This window comes from Chamaea fasciata, unplaced genomic scaffold (genome assembly GCF_029207755.1).
Source record: "Chamaea fasciata isolate MVZ Bird 193981 ecotype frontalis unplaced genomic scaffold, bChaFas1.0.hap1 SCAF_1, whole genome shotgun sequence".
Classification (NCBI taxonomy): domain Eukaryota; kingdom Metazoa; phylum Chordata; class Aves; order Passeriformes; family Sylviidae; genus Chamaea; species Chamaea fasciata.
Window position 1 is genome coordinate 7,972,124 of NW_027094086.1, and position 20,665 is coordinate 7,992,788.

General features: G+C 43.0%; 1 protein-coding gene across 6 annotated transcripts in view; it reads left to right on the forward strand.

The window, feature by feature from the left end:
• The window catches only part of ST3GAL1 (ST3 beta-galactoside alpha-2,3-sialyltransferase 1), a 77,721-nt gene that overhangs the window by 23,983 nt on the left and 33,073 nt on the right, over window positions 1–20,665 (forward strand). The window lies entirely within an intron of this gene.

Here is a 20,665-nt window from a genome sequence, read left to right on the forward strand (position 1 = left end):
TTCCAGATAAATGGGTTTCACTTAGATATTGCAGGTTTTAGTCTTGTGTGTTATTGCTGTGTTGATAAGATTAATGATGTTGTCATGGTCATCTTAATGGTGTTTCTCTAAAATGCCTCCTTTTCAGGTCGGGTAGCAATGTGGGAATCTCTCTCTTCATGTTTTAATTTTTTTTTTTCTAACTTTCCTATTATCAGGATAAGCATTGAGGTGTTATTCCCAGTGCTGAGACCAGAGGGTCCATTCAAAGAATTCAAAACCTCCTGGCTCCTAAGGGCCTACTGAAGGGTATTTAATATTTGAGGCAGCACCAAACCCCTCAGAATACAGCTGCAAGGAACAAAAGCCTCTGAGAAATGTACTTATTCATTACTGTGTGCAGTCATACATTATAAAGTTTGATGCTTGCTTGCAGACTGGGTGGCAGGGACTCCATTTGCACTGTGTTTGCCTCTTAATCATTGTAATAATTTGTTATACATCATCTCTAAAAGGCAGATTAAGTCCAAGCATGACGAAACCTCCCATGGTATTGCTGCTGAGATCTGCCCAATAAAAGCAGTGCTAGGTTTATTTGACTTTTTTTTTTTTGATGCAAGGTTCTTATTTACCTATTATCAAACCCTGCAGTTACTTAAAGACATTATTCTTCTGTTCAGTGATGAAATAAGCCCCAAAGTCACACCAGTGAGGTCACCCAGGTACCTGCAAATGAGGTGCTTGAGCTTAGCAGCGTTTTGCTAATTACAGCTGGTGCAGTGCCCTGGAAGCAGCATTCATTAGCAAGATGCTGTTGGGCTGTGGCAGTTCCCAGCCAGGGTGCATGGCACTCTGGTGGCTTTGCTGCTCTCAGCATCATGGAAATCCTGAAGTGAGTGATAACTCTCCAGTCAGCACTCGAGCAGAAGCAGGGCAGGCATCCTGACAGAGACCAGACCGTGCTGCTTGATTCACAGCACAGTCCTTGTGAACTGCAAGAATTCGTTTTCCCTTTCAGGGCCCCTGAGCTTGAGTTTCAAAATGAGAACCACATTTTGAGTTCTTTGTTCAAGCAGAAAATCAGCTCCTCTTTCCTGCTGAAACTCTCCCAGTGCTGCAAAGGTGTAAAAATAATCCAGGCTCTGGCTCATGCCTTAAATTTAGTGTTTTGTGTTTGGCTCTTTTGGTGGGCCCCTGTGCGGGCTGTGGCTCAGCAGGGGAGGTCCCACAGTCCTGTCACTGTACTGAATGTGCCTGCTCTCATTGCCTACAACTCCTTCAGCTCACTTTGTGTGAGATGTCTCTCTTCCAAGTGAGTAAACCACAGATGCAACTTTCTGCAAAATTACCAACTTTTACAGAACATTTATGGCTCCCTGCGAGGTCTCCTCCTCTGCTCCCACTGTGCTGCTGCTTTTCTGAAGGCAAATTAAACAGATCTATTCCAATCTGACTGAAGGCATTGAGTTACTTAAACAGATTGACCTGACTTGGGCTTATCAATTTCTTTAATGAGGTGTCCTCTGCAACTTCTGCTTGGCTTTTTGCCATCATTCTCATTAAAAAATTTATTTTGGAATCTCTTTGTTCCAGGTGGAGTCATTGCCAAATAGTTGGCTGGGTATATGCCTGACCCTTACCTCCTAATAATGCTTTAATTTTCATTTTTAAATCTAGCAAAGGCACTGAGAAATTACCTTGCTTATAGATGTATGATTTGGAAAGTTTTAACTGTAAGTGAGGAGCAGCCGTGAAGACGGTGCTTCTTCCCTCTGGTTCCATGGAAATAACAATAACTCTGCATAACAGAGTTTCAAGATTAAAATGCTGGGTTTTGCAGCCTGGGTGAGATGTCTTTTTATGTTCACCTTTTAAAACAACAACAGTGACAGATTACCCCCAGACTGGAGGGATAACAACTGCCCATTGAAACTTCTTTATGAAATTGAACCTTCGGCATCAAATGGTTGATATCTGAAAGGTTCATCCAAAGCATAGGGAAAAAAATAATTGTTGATGTATGTAAAACTGGTGTGCTTCTTTGGGATGAGAACGCATCAAAAATGGTTGGATTAATCCAGATTTACTCCAATAAAACTGTACTCTGTCCTTGAGCATCTCTCCCTGGGCACACCTCTCTTGATGCTGCTGGTCCTTCCCCTAAAGCTGTTGAATTGGCTGATGTTAGGAGATTGTTCTGGTCTTTTTCCTTGAGCCATTAAGGTCATTTATGTATTGTACATCAGTCAAGGCTAGATCCACATGTGCATGAAGTCACATCTGTTTGAAGGCCTTACTCAGACTACAAGGAGAATGCCTGTTCTGTACTCCAGATCCTTCAACTCGAACCTTCACCCAAAAGTACCTCCTCAGTTCTTCCTCCTCTCCAAAAAAATAACAAGCAGTGCTGGCTGTCTTCTTTCAGGTCACAGATTTTTAATCCTTCAAGTGAAAACCTGAGCAGAGCCCTCAGTGGTGGGAAGGGAGGATGTCCTTCAATCTTCCTCTCAACAAAACTGGCTTTCTACAAAAGTCCATCTCATCCGTGTGTGTTGAGCACAATACTTACGGTGAGGGAACTCTAAGGAAGCACAGACAGAGAGAGAAATGCGTGGTTTTGGGGTGCCTGTTGTATGCAGCCATGAGGTATAGGGCGAATGCTCACTCTATCAAGGTGCAGCATGCAGGCACATCACACCAGGTACCTCTGGGAACATTATCACTACTAGTACTTTGATTTTTGTCCTTTTAAGACAAACTCTGTAGAGTTTTGGTGCCAGTGTGGGAAGAGGGCTACTGACCAGAAGGGGTTTGATACACAAGTTTGCACTCAGACATCCTCTTGTTGTTGTCTCTCTGACTCTTTCCCAGTGTAGAGTCCAGAGTTCCATCTGAGCTGACTGGGTTTAGCAGGAACTGGTTTTGACTTCATCTTCTGTACGTTCTGTCTATACTTAGTGGGGGCAGGTTCCCAACTCCACTGAAGTGTTTTGTTCTTTCATCCTGGTAGAAATAAATCCAATTTCATGCAAAGTTGCTGCAGAAGAAAAGCCTTCTGCTCTGGCAAATAAACCACTTCTGCTCCTATTTCAGACACCCAGCCTTGCTGCTGACAGTATTTTCATCTCAAATGCACAGTTAAAAGAGCAGAGTAGGGAAACCCAAGATATATCTTGCAAAATAGATACTTCTATGTAGAAATACATTTCATTCCCAGACAGAGAGAGGAGGAGGAGTTTGTGTGGCTGTTGGCTCTGGAACTGAGTGGGATGCAGGGAAGTGGAGGCATCCCTGTGGCATTAGTGGGGACACTGAATTTCACATCCCAGCAGCGTGCTCCAGCCTCCTGGCTGCAGATCACACTCACAGTGTTTATTATTGTCTGCTGTTGGATTCTTATAAAACTGTTTCAGCAGAGCATTTGCATCTGCACTGTTTAAGGGAGTGGGGAATAACCGTGTGGTTACAAAGTTAGATGTGTGCTTAAGTGTCTTGCTGAGCTGGTGTTAATTTAGAGAAAATAAATTGGTGCTTCCTGACTTGAGTCTGGGGCCAGTGTGTGCAACCTGATTAGATTTAGGATGTTTTAGTTCTGAGTGCCTAACTTAACACACAAGTTAATAAAAAAATATGAGCACCCACCAGAAAAGCAGAGCCTTAATGGCATGGACAGAGGGTTTTCCAAGGTGTGTGATCCAAGCAGTTGGATAATAAATGTAAAGTTGTCCAGAGAACCATGTATATTGGATATTTGCAGGCAGTATTGTTGAGCTGTGGTCAGACTGACCACAGATAGACCTGTTCAGACTCAAATAGTCAGGTAGCAGTCTGCATAGAAGCCACAAGAGTTTGGAGAAGGTGTTTTTGTGTCCTGTGTGTGCCCAGTGGGCCTGATCCTGCATTCCTGTTCTGGTTTTGAGAAACTGGCCATTAAAATCAAAGAGGTTTTTGACTGACTAAGGAGTTCAGACTATATTGCTGTGGATTTTAATTCCTTCCATTCATTTTCCTTTGATTATCAGTACAATGCTTTATTTTTGCACAGTGTAATATTTTATTAAAGGCCCATTTGTAGCTAATAACATTTATGAAGAGGCAGCTTTGAGTGAAACTGCATCTGAATGTCACTTGAATAATGAATGGGAATGCCATATATCCATTAAAATTTGAACAATGATAACTGTATGTCTGTTAGAGTCCCCTTTTTGATGGATATGGCCCGCAGCCATTAAAATACAGTGAGAATTCTTGTTCACAGTCCCACAATGGCTGATAATAACACTCTTGATAAGAATTTGCAGCTCAAGACACCAATTTTACAAAGGGGATTTATTGCAGCTAACAGCAGCTCTGAAGATTAAAATGTTACCATCATTCAGGTCTACTTTTACTTTATTTTTTTTTAGGTCTCACATATGTAAAGAAAGGATTTTACTTCCCCATTGCTCTCTGGAGTTGGTTTCCTGCTGGCCCTTATTAAAAGTTACTCACTTTTTGAATATAAAATGTTAGCCAATATCCCCACTGGTTTAAAGAAAAAAAAAAAAACAAAAGTTTTCATCCTATTTTTAAACACAGAGGGTTTGTAGAATTTAGAAATAGATGTGGCCTACTGGGTCATCTACTCAATTTTCTACACCCCTCCATTATTTCTTGCAAGCCTTCATGTTTCTGGGCTTTTTAATGTTTCTAGATGCATTGCTGCTGCAGCTGTTCAGCTCAGTGACGTGTGGATGTCACTAGGCTCTAACAAGGAGACTCACGAGGCACTTTGAAGTTGGAGGAAAATAGGGAAAAAAAAATCTTCTTAATAGAACCTATCCCAGAAAGTGACTTTGCTTAGCTTACAGTAAATGTGGGGTGCTTTAAAAAATGTATCAACTGTAGAGTCTTGTAACTGTTTTCTTGGCCCTACAAAGCTGATGCAAGAAGCAGTGTAGTACAGTGGCTGAGATGACTGACAGATTTATGTTTTGCTTTTTGACCTTCAAAAAGTCACTTAATCGAGCTTTTCCTTTCCCCCCCTCATCCCTTCTGCAGAGCAGGGTTTATCTGAGCAGAAAGTGCTTACTAGGCACCAATTGAACACCTACTGTGCCAGGACCCTGAGCTTTATCTCTCAACCATGGTCAAATCCAAAATAATAGGTTGGTCTTCTGAAGAAATAGGTTGTTGAAAGAATCATGTAGGCTTGGGTTTTTGACTGGCACAAAAAATGGATTTCTTAAGGATTTGGCAAGCTAAGTTTAGTTTTTCTTCTATAATTATGAATATAGCTTGTTGAATTGCTGATTCTTTACCTCCATTCCTGTGTTCAGTTCCGATCTGGCAGCAGGACCTGGAAGGCTTGCATCCTTGTACATTAAACAGGATGCAGTGCCTAATTATTATCTTGATTAAATTTGGTAATTAAGTGATCTGTAATTGTATGCAAGCTCAGACATCCCAAGATATTACTCCAAGCCATGGTGACTGATCATTTGGTCAGGGTTGGGGTTGCACTGCATTGATTAAATCTTACTTTAAGAAGGAGTTGGTTCACATCTCTGCAAGCACTTAAAGCTCTGTGGAATTTTGCTACATTTCTCTTTGCTGAGCAATATGTAACTGTACATCAAGTGCAAGTCTAGTTAAGTAATAAATGTCAAGAAAGTATCTACAGAAAGACGTATTTGTAAAATATATTAATGGCTCCTTGTTTAATTTAAGAAGACAGAAAAATACCACACTCCTGATAAATTTCTCAAGTCAGTACAAAAAACATGAGAAAATAAATATAGCATCATAACTTCCTCTTGATGACTAAAGCTATGGCATTTTTAAAGCCAGGGATGAAGCAATTTTAGGCGTGATTCAATTGAAATCTCTGCCTTTCTGTGTCCTCTCGGAATAAACCACCCATGCATTTCAAATTTTGCTCCTTTCAAATGCTATGGGATATTGATAAAAAATATAATAATAAAAAAGCAATACCCCTTATAGCAAAGAAAAGGCAGTCTGGTAGTCAAATGTTTTTTAGAGCTTGGTGCAGCTTGGACTGAAAGACTGGAATATCACCCAGTAATAAGTTTGTGGAGATGAAATCCACTTGGATAAAAAGTACAGAGCTATGCAACTTGACAGGCTGAGTCCTAAAGGGCAGCAGTCTTGGATCCAATAGTCTCTCTCATTTTGAATAATTGCTGTGCAACACAGAATCAAACATTTATTGCTGAGTACAGGTGCATTTGCTCTCCCTGGTGACCCTCTATAAGCAAATGTGCAAGACGATTTTATTACCAGGAATGCAATTCACACAAACTGTTTGCTTTAGAGAATTAAATAAACCCAGACAAAGGACAGTCAATACTGTAGTTTTACCTTCTTGCATTTAAATGCTGCCTCCTGGATGGTTCAATAGCAAGCTGGAATACAGAGGGGTTCTGTGTAATGATTCATGTGAAGAAATTTACCTTTGAGGCAAAGCCAAGAGAGCACCAAAAGCAAGGGGTTACTTTGCTGTAGACAAATTCAGAGTATCACCTTCATCTGAGCAGGCTGCTGTGATTGATGACTAGTGGGAATTCGATTGACTGGAGAAATCTTGGCTAAAAAATTTGTTTCCAAACTAGAATGGCCGAGCAGTGGCAAAGCTTTGATTTTGCTGCCAATGCAGCATTTGAAGAGAGAAACCATACTTGTGGCTGTGGTTGAAAGAGCTTCTAGGAGACATTTGAACCCATGCCATGAATTTTTGAACTAGGAGCATTTTTCAGCACAAGGGAAAATGACATCTCAAAGCAGCACTTGCCTGGGGAGGGGCTGTGATCAGTCTTGCCGTTGGGCAGAGCCTTCCCTGAGACCAGCATCTCTTCAGTGCAATTAAAAATAAAGGTATCTGGTGCCTGGCTTGTGGTGATGACAGCACATTGCATGGCTGTGGAGGGACGTTAGGAGCCATTTAAAGTGGCAACAAGTGCCTTATTTGTTATTATGCTGTATTGGTGCAGTGTTGACTATCCCTTGTTCGGACAAAATTAGACTAAGCAGAGCAGAAAGGTTAATGCCTTTGGTCTTCTCCTTTCTATCAGCTTTATGAGCACAAGAGGGCTAAGGCATCACAGGTCTTTGTTGTCTTCATAAACCCCTAAGAACTCCATTCAGAGATACAGATACAGATCCAACACAACACCCTGGACTCTCAAACCTTGTAATTGCTTGCATTCAGGTACAGGCTGGTGTTCTCTTCCCCAGCACTGTGTTCTGTACAGTGATAAGGTAAAGGAAAAGAGAAGCACTATAAAATATATATTAGACGTGATTGATAGCACCTCATGGAAGCAAAAGTAAATACTGAAATGCTGACTTATCTTTCCAAGACCAACAGCTGGGCTTTTTATGAGACTTGAAGTAAGGAGCATAAACAGTGGGTGACAGCCACAGTAGGACTGACTATTTAGGCTATACTTCCAGTCTATCCAGTTATTGAAAGCCAGCACAGAGCAGTGCAGAGAAGCCATCAGAACATTGCAGGAGGTTGCACATCTGTTGGTGGGGCAGGGATGAGATTTCCTAAGGCTCAATCCTAGCCTGGGGTGTTCATCCTTTGCAGGGTTCAGGATCAGTCCTTCAGCCCCATGGAGCACAAACATCACAGGCACAGGATGAAAGCCATCACAGACCATTTTCTGTGCGTTGAACCCTGGATTTGGAGCAACAGGTTTTGTTGTGAGCAAAGATAGGTGGGAGAGATGTGTCTTCTCAGCACTCTTGAGTGTGTGATCTGGCAGAGAAGTCTTCTCTGCTAAAATTTTTTTCTTTAATGGTTTGTGAGATAAATAAACTGCAGGCATCACACACAGCCAAGAGAAATGGAAGCTATGGCAAAGCTGGTTAAGGGAAGTTTCTCCTTCAAAATTCCTATAATGGGTGACCCAGACTTTCAAGACAAAATATTTGGCAAGTGAGTTCAAACTAAAAGAAAAATCTTTTATTCAGTCAAAAGCTTTTGTTTCTTGCCAACTCAGTAATGTGCTGTTGGGACAGGTAGAAAGGGCTGCTTTCCAAAAATAAGCAGATATTATGCAACAAGCTTAGTTATATTAATAAGTGAAAAACGGATGTACTATTCATTATCTGCTTTCAAATCCAAGTAGACAGTCATACTGATGGTTACTGCTTATTTTTTACTCTTACAAAGAGAAATGTTTGAGGAAAGGCAGAACTCAGTCTTAAGCATTCTTTTGATTCCACACTGCAGCTTGGTAACTGATGAAAGATGTTCCATGTGTTGAACATGTTACTTGTAACTTTTCTGTTGGCTTTGTGATCTGAACTAGGTCTGACAAGTTACATCAAGAGTCTTTCATAGGACACTCCCTCTGGCAGGAGTAATACCCTTCTTGCAGGACCTGCTTCTGGAGTTCCCTTTGAAGTGAATGGACTTGATGTGGATAGACAGCACTTGTCTCTATTCTGTCATTTTGGGGGGGTTTGTCCTGATTCTGTTGAATATAGGAGCCGTCCTGCATGTAATGTGTACTGCTATAAATAGAAGCAATGCTAAAATTCGTCCTTAATTGTTTTTAGAAAGGGATTTTGGATAAAACAGCTGGTGGAAATCATTTGAAAGACTCAGCTGGCTTTGCGTGAAGTTGGACCAGACTCAAAAACAACTGACAAGTCCAGCAGTGAAAGAATCTCTGTTGTCAGCTGATGTATCTCCTTCCCCTGCAGTCTCTGTTATTCTCACTGTCTCTCCTTAGGCACTGGAGAAGTCTGTGGAGGTTTGGCTTCCTGAGGAGGAAGGAGCAGCAGAGACAAGGTGGTAGTGAACTGACCACAACCCTCATTCCCTGTCTCCCTGCACTCCTGGTGGGGTAGTAGAAAGAGAAATCAGGAGTGAAGTTGACCCTCAGAATAAGGGAGGAATGGGGGGGAAGATGTATTAAGGTTTAGTTTTATTTCTCATTGTCCTGTTCTGATTCCCAAGTTGAGTCTGTTTTGCCTGTGATGGTAACTGTTGGGTGATCTCTTCCTGTCCTTATCTCAGCCCACAAGTTTTTCATTATATTTTTCTCCCCTGTCCAGCTTAGGAGGGGAGTGTCAGAGTGGCTTTGGTGGGCACCTGGCATCCAGCCAGGGTCAACCCAGCACAGTGAGGCTCCCTACATTTCCAGTGGCAGGAGTGAGTCTCTGCACTGTGATCACTCAGGGGAAGAATTTAACTCCAAAATTACAAGCGTGCATTGAAAGCATAAGCCTGAGGCTTCTGTCTCAGAGATGGGCTGGAACTGCACATCCTGGCCTTTATCCTGGGTGCTTGTGGGGAGTGACCCAAGAGCTTAAACACCTCCATTCACCTGTTCCATCATCACAAGGGTACTTGCATAACCTCTCTGCATAAGCAACCTGCTGTTAATATCATACTAAGCACCCAGATTCATATCATTGAAACCTCAGTGGCTGTGCAAATGTGAATAGCTGCATGTGGCTTCTCTGACCCAGAGAAAAGCAGTATGTGAAATTTGGATATATTTGGACCATCCATAGATGGACGTATATAGCTAGAAGAAAACAAATCAGAAATGAGTTGATAAAATGTACACGAGTCACACTCAGAAATGCTTTTGAATAGGGTCGGTGACAATAGCATGGTGTCTTCTAGATGCAGATGGAGGCAGCAGATAACTGTGGTGGCTGGTGCCAGGCAAAGCAGTTCCTGCTACCAGGGCCCAGCATGGAGCCCTGTGGCTCCTTTGCAGGCATCACCATGGGTCACGGAATCACAGCCAGAGAACCAGCTGGTAGGTCTCTGTCTGCAGCTTTCTTTATCCCATAAAGAGTTTTAAATGCTGTCCCCCACTCCTTGCTTTTTAACAGATGACAATGAAGGATTTTCCCCTTTTTCCCCCAGTTTTTTTTAAACTGCATCGTCTCCCTGCATTATCATGTCATGGTTGACACTCCTGACTGCTGACCTCTGACTTCTGCGCCAGCAAGATTTTCATGGAGTCATAGAGGCATAAAAGCTGGAAAAGACCTCTTAAGATTATTAGGGTTAGATGTCTTTTTTTTCTTGTCCAGAAACCAATTTGTGGCAGGGCTGCCTAAAACCCATTGCAGGCACTAAGCCCTCACCCCACCCCAGGCGGCTGCTCCATTCTTCTGCCCGAGGCATCAGGGATGGGGCACATCCTGAGCCTGGGAACAGCCACCCTGCCTCCCTGCTCAGCTGCCCTTGTCCAGCAGCTTTGCAATCTGGGCTCAATTCCTGCAGCAGAAGGCAGCTGAAGCAGCTCAGTGTTACCCTCTCCAGGGACCAACTGCTCTCACCTGGCGCCTCGCAGCTAATCATAGTGACAGGAGCCATTGTTTATTTTCCTCCATCCTTGTCTTCCTTGTTTTATGGAAAATTAGAGCAGGCAGGCAAGCCATCCATCAGCCTGTAAATGCTGCAGAGCCTTTTGGCTTTGTGCTAAATAATTGTGCATTTTATTGCTATTTACACATTTATTTTCCGAGGCAATAAAATACAAACTGCAGTCCTCAAGACTTTATATTTTGCATCTGTATCGCAGCAGCCACACAGGCTTCACCAGCAGCATGCAGCCTCCTGCCATAAATTCACTTTCTTATTTTAGTAGGTCTAACATTTATTTATAATTAATGTCAGAGACCTTACACAAGAATGCCAATTATTGATTTTTTTCTTTTTTAAGGAAAAGAAATTACTTTTTTCTTATTACTGCCGTAGCAGCACAATCAAATTGCAGAGGCTAATCTTGTCCACCACAGTGAAAGAAAAGGCTCTTAAAAACTGAGTTGGTGGTAAAGTTATAAAAAGCATCATGCAACTCCTTAATTCTGGAGTTTGTATATATGGAGAATATTGTGTGGGGGGCAGGGGATGGTAATTCAAATTAGCAGCTCTGCTGGTGTCAGTGAAGGCACGTGGGAATGGGAAAGATCTACAGCAGGAGCCACTGTAACCACTGCAGAATGAGAGCCTCTGGAAGTGGCAAGGGGGCTCAGTGTCCCAGTGCAGCTGGGGATGGGGGCACCCAGGGTCTTGGGTGGATCCCCAAACTCCAGCTGTGACTGAGGAGTGACTGCTGTGCCTGCAGGTTTGCACCGCCAGCAGTGCCCATGGGGTGCAGCACTTCCCATACGAGGATTGTATGTGGGACTCAGCTCCACTTGCCACAATCACATGCACAAAGATGTGAATTGGACCAAAGAAGCTTTGAAACCTATTTTTATGGTTTGAATCTCCCATGCTAAGATATCTAGCCATGCATTTGTAAATTAAATGGCCCTTACCAGTGGTAGCCCCTGCACATCTTGTGCTTCTCCTTCAGTCTAACTATGCCAGGAAATCTGCTGAGGGAGGCATCAGACTTGGCAAACAGGGATAGGAACAGCAGCCAACTCCATCTTATACTAATTTTTACCCCTGGCAGGGATGGCTGCCTAACAAGTGTTCAGAGGCTGGAACACAGCCCTGAAAAAGCTGCAGGTTGGGGGTGTGAAGGGGCTGCACAGGGCAAAGTAACGTGTCTGCTATTGTACCAGCTTCCCATTCCTGATGATTTACCATGAAAATGCTGAGCAGCTGTGGGAAAGGGAAGAAGTGGAGCTAGGAGCAGAGTTGGGAGCCAGGGATGGAAGTTACATTTCTACTTCAGGCTCTGTAATGGTGAGAATAAGACAGATGCCTGCAGGCTCACTCACCCCTTCCGCATCTGCAAAGCAGAGCAGCAACAGCATGTCTGGTGTATGGTGGTATTTGGAGGAATTACCAAAAAAAAGGGCTTGCCACAAACAGTTGTCATGTGGGGGTTGAATAACCTGTTTGTTTTGTGCCGCCTCCCCCTCCAAGGGCTTCTCCTCCCACAGCAAGTGAACAACAGTGGGTCAGGAAATAAAACCAGAGGTGATCAGTCCATCTCTGTGACACCTTCCCAAAGAGCTTCAAAAACAGTAAGGAAGCCCTGTGTCAGCTGGGAGTGGTATGATGTCCATGCATGAATGTGGCCAGAGATGCTGTCAGTGCGAAGACGGATGTTGCTGAAAATGGGGGTGAACTGTGTGATTCAGTCTGATGAACAGCAAACCAATCCTGAAGGATTCTGCTCTGCCTTCCTGAGGGCACTGAGTGGCTAAAGTTGTGGAAAACAGTGAGGGGTGGAGTCTCAGCATCTCTGGAAACTCATACCCCAAACATCACATGTGGAGTACCACAAATGGAAGCAGTGAGTGCTTTGGCTTGTTTGTCTTTGCACAGCCACAAATGCCACCTGAATTTCGTCACTTAAAGTCTGGCTTCTTTTCTTTTTTTTTTGTCTAGCACTGTTAGGGTTTCTCTTTCTTTGCTTGCTCATCAGGAAGACAGCTCTATTTTCATTTCTTAATTAACTTGGCATTTCTACACTCATTCAAAGATGTCTGGCCAAGTTGAAGTAACGTGCAACACCTGCCAAGCCAAAGGCTTTGCACACCAGGACTAGATAGCCTGGGGACAGGAGAACATGTGCTCTCACAGAGCTGTATTCTCTGGGCTTGGGGCAGGTATCCCCCACAGGAACCTCACCTGCACAGGGGGGATGTTGTTGACAGGCATCTGGACATCAAGGAGCTTTATTCTTGCCCAATAGCACTGATGGGGCTGCAAAAACTTTTTCATTTGCTCTGTCTGCCATGACAGTGCTGGAGAGCCTGGCCACCAAATGTGCAGCTCACCACCATGGGTTTTGTAAAGTTGCTTCTGAAAGCAAATCCTGATTTTATTGTGCTTGTATTGAACAAGTTGAGCTGTAAATTATGTTTCACCCTATGGGTGCTATTGAAGACCCAGCCCTACTTTTTTGAGTTGGAGAAGGCACCAAAAGCATCCAAGGGCCTGTAGGAATGGGAAAAGGGGTAATAGCTTTAAACTAAAAGTGTTTAGATTCAGACTAGATATAAGGAGGAAAATTTTATGAGGAGGGTGGTGAAACATTGCCACAGGTTGTTGAAAGAGGCTGTAGGTGCCCCATCCCTGGAAACATTCAAGGTTAGGCTGGATGGGGCTCTGAGGAAGCTGATCTTGTTGAAGATGTCCCTGCTCATTTCAGTTGGACTAGATGACCTTTAAAGGTTCTTTCAAACCCAAATCATTCCATGATTCCAATAAAAGCTATGGGGAGGAAGAGGGGAAATGTCTCTCATTTTTCATCCTTTGCTATAGAAGAGGGGTTTTATCTCAGTGGGAGGTTGGTTTGGTTCAGACCAGCAGAAGTTTGGACATCCCTGTGTGCCTCCTGCCCTCCTTGCACGCAGCAACATGACCCATATAAGGGTTAATTCCAACAGTAAGCCCTGTCAGCAGGTCAGTAAACCTGCTCCCAGACCCTGCCAGCTCCCTGCTAATCCAGGCAAATCCTCTTTCCATGTACCTTCCCCCGTTTCTTCCATTACCTTGGAGTAAAAAGGTGAGGATAAAGGAAAAGAAGTTATAGAAACACTTTAACCATTTTGGTAGGTGCATGAGAGCAAAATCAGTGTCCCTGAAGTGCAATGTGGCCTCTGCTGTCTTTGTGGGCTCTGTACAGGTGTCTGTGTGCAGTCTGCCCACTCTACCTGGTCCTCCCCCCATGACTGCCTGGACAATGGTATCCCAGGACTTTCCCTGTCTTTCCCAGCACAGAGTCATGTCCTGTAAATAAGGCTGAGCTTATTTCCCAGGCTGCCTGTATCTAAAATCAGGAGGACATTCCTTCTGGGTTCATTTTGTCAGGAGAAAAGGAGGCTGAGGGGAGTCTTTCTCTACAACTCCCTGAAAGGAGGTGGTAACCTGGTGGGATCAGTCTCTTAGGAGAAGTAACAAGAGATGGAATGACACATTGTGCCAGGGCATGTTTAGAGGTGTGTTCGGACTGGATATTAAGAAAAATTTCTTCACCACAAAGGCTGTCAAGCATTGGAACAGGCTTGTAATGTTAAGCACTGGAACAGAGAAGTAAGGAAATCACCATCTCTGAAAATGTTCAAACAACATATGGATGTGGCACCTGGGGACGTGGTTTAATGATGACTTGAAAATGCTGGGTTGGCTGTTGGACTCTCTGATCTCAGAGGTCTTTTCCACCCTGAGTGATTCTATGATTCTTGTCCCCTGCACTGCTGTGCAAGCCAGGGTGCAGCCTCAGCTTGTGGGGTCTGCAGAGGGATGCTCTGAGGTGATCCCAAAGAGTTTGGTTTTTTTGAGGACTGAGAGGATCTCAACACAATGTTTCATCTGAAAGCTGGGCTTCTTTCAGTTTCTTCTTTCAATCCTTTAAGACTGTTAAGAGTTTGCGGAAGCACATTTTTTGCTGCTGTCTTATGATCTGATACTGATAGCAAATCTCTTGAGAGGCAAGAGAACTTCCTGTACTGGTTGTTTGTGGGGTAAGAGTTAAAAAGTCATCTATTAGTTATGTGTGACTGGCTGGTACTGCCTTTGCATGGGAGGAAACCTCTCAGCACGTCACCCAGCCGAGCCTATGAACAAATGTCCAGGATTGAAGCCAAACCGTCTCAGTTTCGGGTGTCAGCCGGGAACTGCACCTCTCCGAGTGGCTCTGAGGGGTGCGCAGCCTTGTCCTTGGCTGCCATTCTGGCTAGTAGCTCCAAGTACAGAAATTACTGCAGATATTTGTAAAACTCCGGAGAGATCTCTTTGCCTCCCCATGCTGTGTGCTGTCACTGTGAGCCTCACTGCCGTGTGTCTCTCACACTTCCTCACTGAGGAAATGAGAGGTGCACCAAATCTGCCATGCACATAAACCAGAGCAGGGGCAATGAAATCCAGAAGCAAGAAATACAGGAGGCTGCAAAATGAGAACAATTTCCTGCAAAATGAGAACAATTTCCATCAGCTGCAAGTTTGGAAACGTGTTGGCAGCAGTGATGCTGAGAACCGGAAACTTGGAAACTTCATCTTTCAAACAAAGATCTAGCAATCCACTGAGGGACACTAACCCCTGGAATCCATTCTCTTTTCCTAAGGATGGAGACTCTCCAGTAACACCAGTTACCAGGTTCTGGATCATGCCCCTGTAGCTGAGTGTGACAACACTTCTGGGGCTGGGAAATCACTTTACTGGAGAAATCACTTTTCACTGGAAATCATTTTAGAGGAAATTAAAAACAATGTGACCGTAAGAAGTCATAGGTCAGTTCTGAGAATGTCAGAGTTCTGTTTGTAATGACTTCCCTTTGGATGCAATCATTATTTTTCAGCATTCACTTTTTATTTTTGAACAAGAGAGATGTAGTGTAAAAAGATTAAAAACTCATATTTTCCTGTTTAAAACCAAGCCAAGCAGAACAGTGCATTTCCCAGAGTTTCTTAGTATACATTTCCTTGCAAATTTTAGAGAGATTTTAATTAAAAGTTTCTTTTTCCTTTCCTTAATAAAGGCAAAACAGAAATAAAAATCTTGCAGCTGCCACTTTCAAAGCAAACTTTTGGCACACAAATTGGTGGCTCATTTAAGAGAAAACCCAAAACCCCAGGACTCTGCTGCCTGTGGTCACTGGGGACTGTTAGTTTTTAACAGTGTGCCCATTAAAACTTGCCAGGAGCTTTATTTCTAGAGCAAGTGGTGACATTTTCATAAACTCCATTTTAAAAGTTATCATGAAATTTTTCATCAGAGTGGAAGCAGGATCCCACATTCATTGGAATAATCATGTGCACAAAACCTTGCAGTCCCAAAGAAAAACTTCCCTGTCCCAGTGCAAATGGAGGGATGATGTTGGTGGGGAAAGGATATTGCCGTGAGTGTGGGATCCTGTTCTCAGTGTTTGAATGGGAGGTGTGATCTTGAACCCAAGGACAGAATTTAGCTTTAGATTTTGCCCTGCTGTGGGGTTTGTGCTGACAAAGGGCTCTCACAGTTATGGTCACTTCAGGACAGTGACACTGAGGCTGAAGCTGAGGTTTCTGACAAGAACCAAATCAAACAGTGTAGGACTGATGTTTGTCTTTTGTTGGTGCACAAGAAGTTCTTGGTTCTCTAATGTGTCACTAACTGGGAAGATGCTGGGTAATGTTACTGGGGAAAAGTCAGCGGCTGAGGCTTCCCCATCCTGATTCAATAATAAGGAGCCCAAAGGACAGAGATCTCCCCTCTGCCACACTTTGTTGTAGGTATGAGGGTAAATTCAGGCTGATGTTCCCACAGCTGGCCTGCTACAGCTTGATTTCTAAGTAGCATGCTGGCAGCACTGCAGAGGGCAAGACCAAAACAATATTGAATTGGCCACCATTTTCTTCTGTTAAAATTTCTCCTTTTACGAAATCAATTATACCATTTTAGAATTGAAAATTTTAGTACTAAATTAATTGAATCTTCCTCTGCTAGTTATTTCTGTATGACTAAGTGATACTTTGAATTTCTCTTTGAACAAGGAAGCCCTTAAACATTCAAGGGTTGCTGGCTACCTTAGCAAGCTCCCTGTTTATGTTTTAGCCGTCTAAGTAAGACAACTACGGAAAAGATGCCGTAGTTGTGTGCATGTCTGTGTGTGTTTCTCCAGCATTCAATTATCAGCATCCAGAACCTCAGTATTACCATTTTTAATGCAGTTCAGGATGCCCAGCAGAGTGCTGTATGTGCAGCTCTGATGTATGCAAATCCATTTTGCATGCAGCTCTTGACATATTTTCATATTCAGGATTATGGGAAGCTTTTTGTGTGCCACTTTGATGTATGCTAATCTTTGTATCTCTAAAAACATTTTAAAAAGTCCAGACAAGTAGACAATATTTATTCTTCACTGAAACCCTATTTTCTTTTCTGTACCCGGCTCCCACACAGTTGAGAGCAGAGCTTCTCACCAGTGGTGTGCTGGAGGGCCAAATTCATGTGCCCTGCTCTGGGCAGCTGCTTGTATCCATCAGGGATCAGTGACAACCTGAGATCTAGCAGTCCTCTGGATAAAAGGCAGCCTGAATCATTCATTTCTTTCTTGACTGTCACCTGTGTTGTAGATGCAGGGCAAAAGCTGGAATGGGAACCTCACACAGGGAGGCTGGGTGATGCCTGGGCTGGTAGCAGGAGCACACAGTGCAGTTGGATCCAAATAGGTCAAGTACACATATTAGGGACATAAATGATCAATCAATGAAAGTGGTTGCCTAATGGCTTTGTAATTCTGGCTTGTAACACAGTATATTAATTATCAAATGTGTTACTTATATCTCTAATATATTTTATTGAATCATTTATAGACTTCTTGTAAACTTTCTGTGGCTGCCAAAATTATCATAGTGTGCACAGTAGATGAAAATCTTGGAAGTATTTTTTTGTTCTTGCAGGGTTTGCAGTGGGTGCCAGGTCCAGACTATGCACAGATGCTAAAACACTTCTGAATTTAATTGTGGGTAGTTTGACACCTTTGTAGCACCGTAAAGACTAAATGTAAATCCCAGGTTAATGAATGAGAAAATCCCTGTGGTGTCATTAAATCTTCCTCAGAGTGAACTCAGTCTGCCTGATGAATAAATGTTTAATGCAGTGCTGTGTCAGATGGAGCCATCGATTGTGAGAGAAACGCTGTTGGTTTAACGAGGATCCCATCAGCTGAGCTGCAGTTAACAGCCCCACAGTGCCAGCAACTGCTTGGTATTGCTTCAGGGCAGGAATCCCAGCAAAAACAGTCAGAGATGCTCACATGGGCACAGAAACATTTTTCCTGGATTTTCCTAGAGTTTTGCAATTATTAGCAATATCATCAAAATTATCATCATCACCATCTAATCTTTCTTGGTATTCAGTATTGTAATGCCATGAGATCCCCTGCTGTGCATTAATCACTTCAGTCACTTCCTTAATTTCAGAAATTAATGTTCCTCACAACACATTCTTTGAAGTCATGAACAACTGTATTTATAGCCACATGCATTTCCCTACAGCTTTAACCAAGGAATAGGTTGGCGAATATTTTTGAGCTGGATATGTGCAAATGATGTAGCAAAACACCTGTGGTTGGGTTCCATTTTGTATTGGGATTGCATGGGCAGGTTTTGGTAGTGAGATTCGGGTTGGGGCTACTGAGTTGGCTGCCAGAAGCTGTCCCATGTCCAGCATGGGCACCTGGCATCCAGATGGGCTCAACCCACTACACACCTTTAGTTCAGAGTATTCTACCTGAAATAATCCTATATCCTCACCTGTAATCCTATAAAGCTAAAATGAATGCAGCCACAGGGTTCACTTTTCAGTAGTTTTAGTTTGCATCTGTTTGTACTACTGCTGCTATTGTTAATTAGTCACTATGTTCCTGAATTACATGCGAGTAGCTTTCTTACTGTCTTTGGTGAATTAGCAAGACTTTCAAAACAATCCATCGTCATCCTAACATGAAGCTAAAACTAAAAAGAAGAGGCGATTTATTTTTTCCTTTCTCTTACAAGGAGTAAAAGGAGTGCTTTGTATTTGGAGGGTGGTGGTGGTGTTTTGTTTTTTGTTTGAATTTCAAAGTGTTTTGGTATCCTTTATTTACCAAAAGTTACACATTTTCTACGAAAAGCTTTTGCAAAATGAAAAGGAGATTTCTTCATTTAAAATGTCATAGATTCTTCTTTTTGAAAATTTCTTAATAGAGCAAATCAAGATGAAAAAATAGATTTAATTTTGGCAAACTGGTTTGAAACAAGACAGAAATAAAAATAAATTGTGCTTAAAAAACTCCTTACCAGCTCCAGTTCTAGACTTGTCCTATCATGAACCACTTAAAAATTCTTCTAGGTGCAAACACACATAGGTGCCCTGAAAATCCCTTTGATAACTGTTCTTTTCCAAGCAGAGGGTAGCAGAGCTTTGATCACAGCCTACAAATCACGTAATGGCATGGGAAGGATGTAGAAGTACAAGGGCAGTATCTCCACCATGGGCTTTGCTATCAAAGTTTGTCAACAGGAATCAAACAGCAATTTTTATGTGTCCAGTTGTCTGCTTGGATGTTTTTAAAGAAGTCTTTGAAGTTGAGCAATTCACAGAGATAGAGTGAATAAATTTTAGTGAGTGGGTGAATTTTAGTTTAGGATTTTCACCACAGAGTTACTCTTTTCATTGTCCCAGCTTTGGACTCTTGGCACGCAACCCAAAAAAATCCCGTCCCAACCCATGGTGAATATTGGCCCACCACAGAAAAGCTCTCATCCAGCAGGTTGAACCTATGTGTCTGTCCAGCACTGCAAACTACAGGACAAGGAAGGAAAAGATAATTTTTTAAGAACTTGTAACAATATATTTGCTATTTAAAACATTGGCGTGTCTGTGGGAGAAGGGATTTGGAATATATAAAAGAAAATGAAGTACCACCAGGGAAGCAGAGCTGCCATTTTCTGATTAATGGAGTGTGTGCAAAGAGGTAGGGCTCCTCCAAAATCACTTTCTAGCAAGACAGGGGATGTGGAAGACATTCTCACCAGCAGCTTATTTTTCCACTGTTGTTTTTCAACACACCCCTGGTTGACCTGGCAGACTCCTGCCTCTTGGCCGTAAATGCTACTGTTCACTACTTGGCTGGACAGTTCCGTCATTCCAGTGCTCCTGTTTTGTCCTGAAAATATTTGAACTGAGGACAGAGCCAGAGGAATGGACCATAAACAGGTCAGCAGTGGAGCTGGACGCTACGTTTGTATTCATCAACAAATTCAGGCCTTTTCACTGGCCTCTCCCAGTTTACCTCATGGTTGTTTCCCGGTATGAAGATGAGGCTGAGTGCTCCCTTGGCACTGTAATGACCTGGAAAACTTAAGAGCAAGCTCCCACTGGCAAGCTATGGTGCATTACCAGTGTGCTTTTCTTCACTAAACCTGGCATGACACCAAGCCTGGCTGCAGTAACAAAAGGCCATTATGTGAACAGTGACTTACTCACATTATAGTTCCCAGTGGAAATAAATTGATGCTGAGTTTATCTCCACGGTCCCAGACACTCATGTGTTTCCGAATGATGACTGATACCCAGGTGAATATCATCCTTGCAGAGCTGGTGCCACAAGTGGAGGGAGCTGGGCTCTCCCCAGCCTTTCCCTTCACCCTACACCCAGTTTCACTTCTCTCTCAAGACTGCAAGCGAGGTGCTATGTGAAGAGATGGTGGCAGGGGACATGAAATTTATCAAATAGGAGGAAATTTTATTGGGATAATAGAATGGATCATAAACATTTTTAATTCTTAGAATCACAGAATCATAGAATTGAAGTTTGGGTCAGAAAGAACCTTTACAGATCATCTAGTCTAACGGGGCCCCTCTGCCATGGGCAGGGACATCTCCGACTAGATCATTTTGTTCTGAGTCCCATCCAACCTGGTCTCTAACACCTTCAGGGATGAGTATCTATCACCCTTCTGGGAAACCTGTTCCAGTGTTCCTCCACTCTCACTGTAAAAATTCTACCTTGTATCTAGTGTAAATCTACCATCTTTTAGTTTAAAATCATTTTGCCTTGTCACTACAGGCTCTACTAAAGACTCTCTCCCTACCTTTCTTAAGCCCCCTTTAAGCACAGAGAAACTGCTCTGAGGTTTCCCCAGAGGCTTCTTTTTTCCTGGTTGAACAAACCCAGCTCTCTCAGCCTGTTCTTCATAGGAGAGGTCCTTCTCCTCAGATGTGCTCTCAATCTTTTCATCCCCTTGCCTATATTGATACCTTGGGTTGCTGGTGTT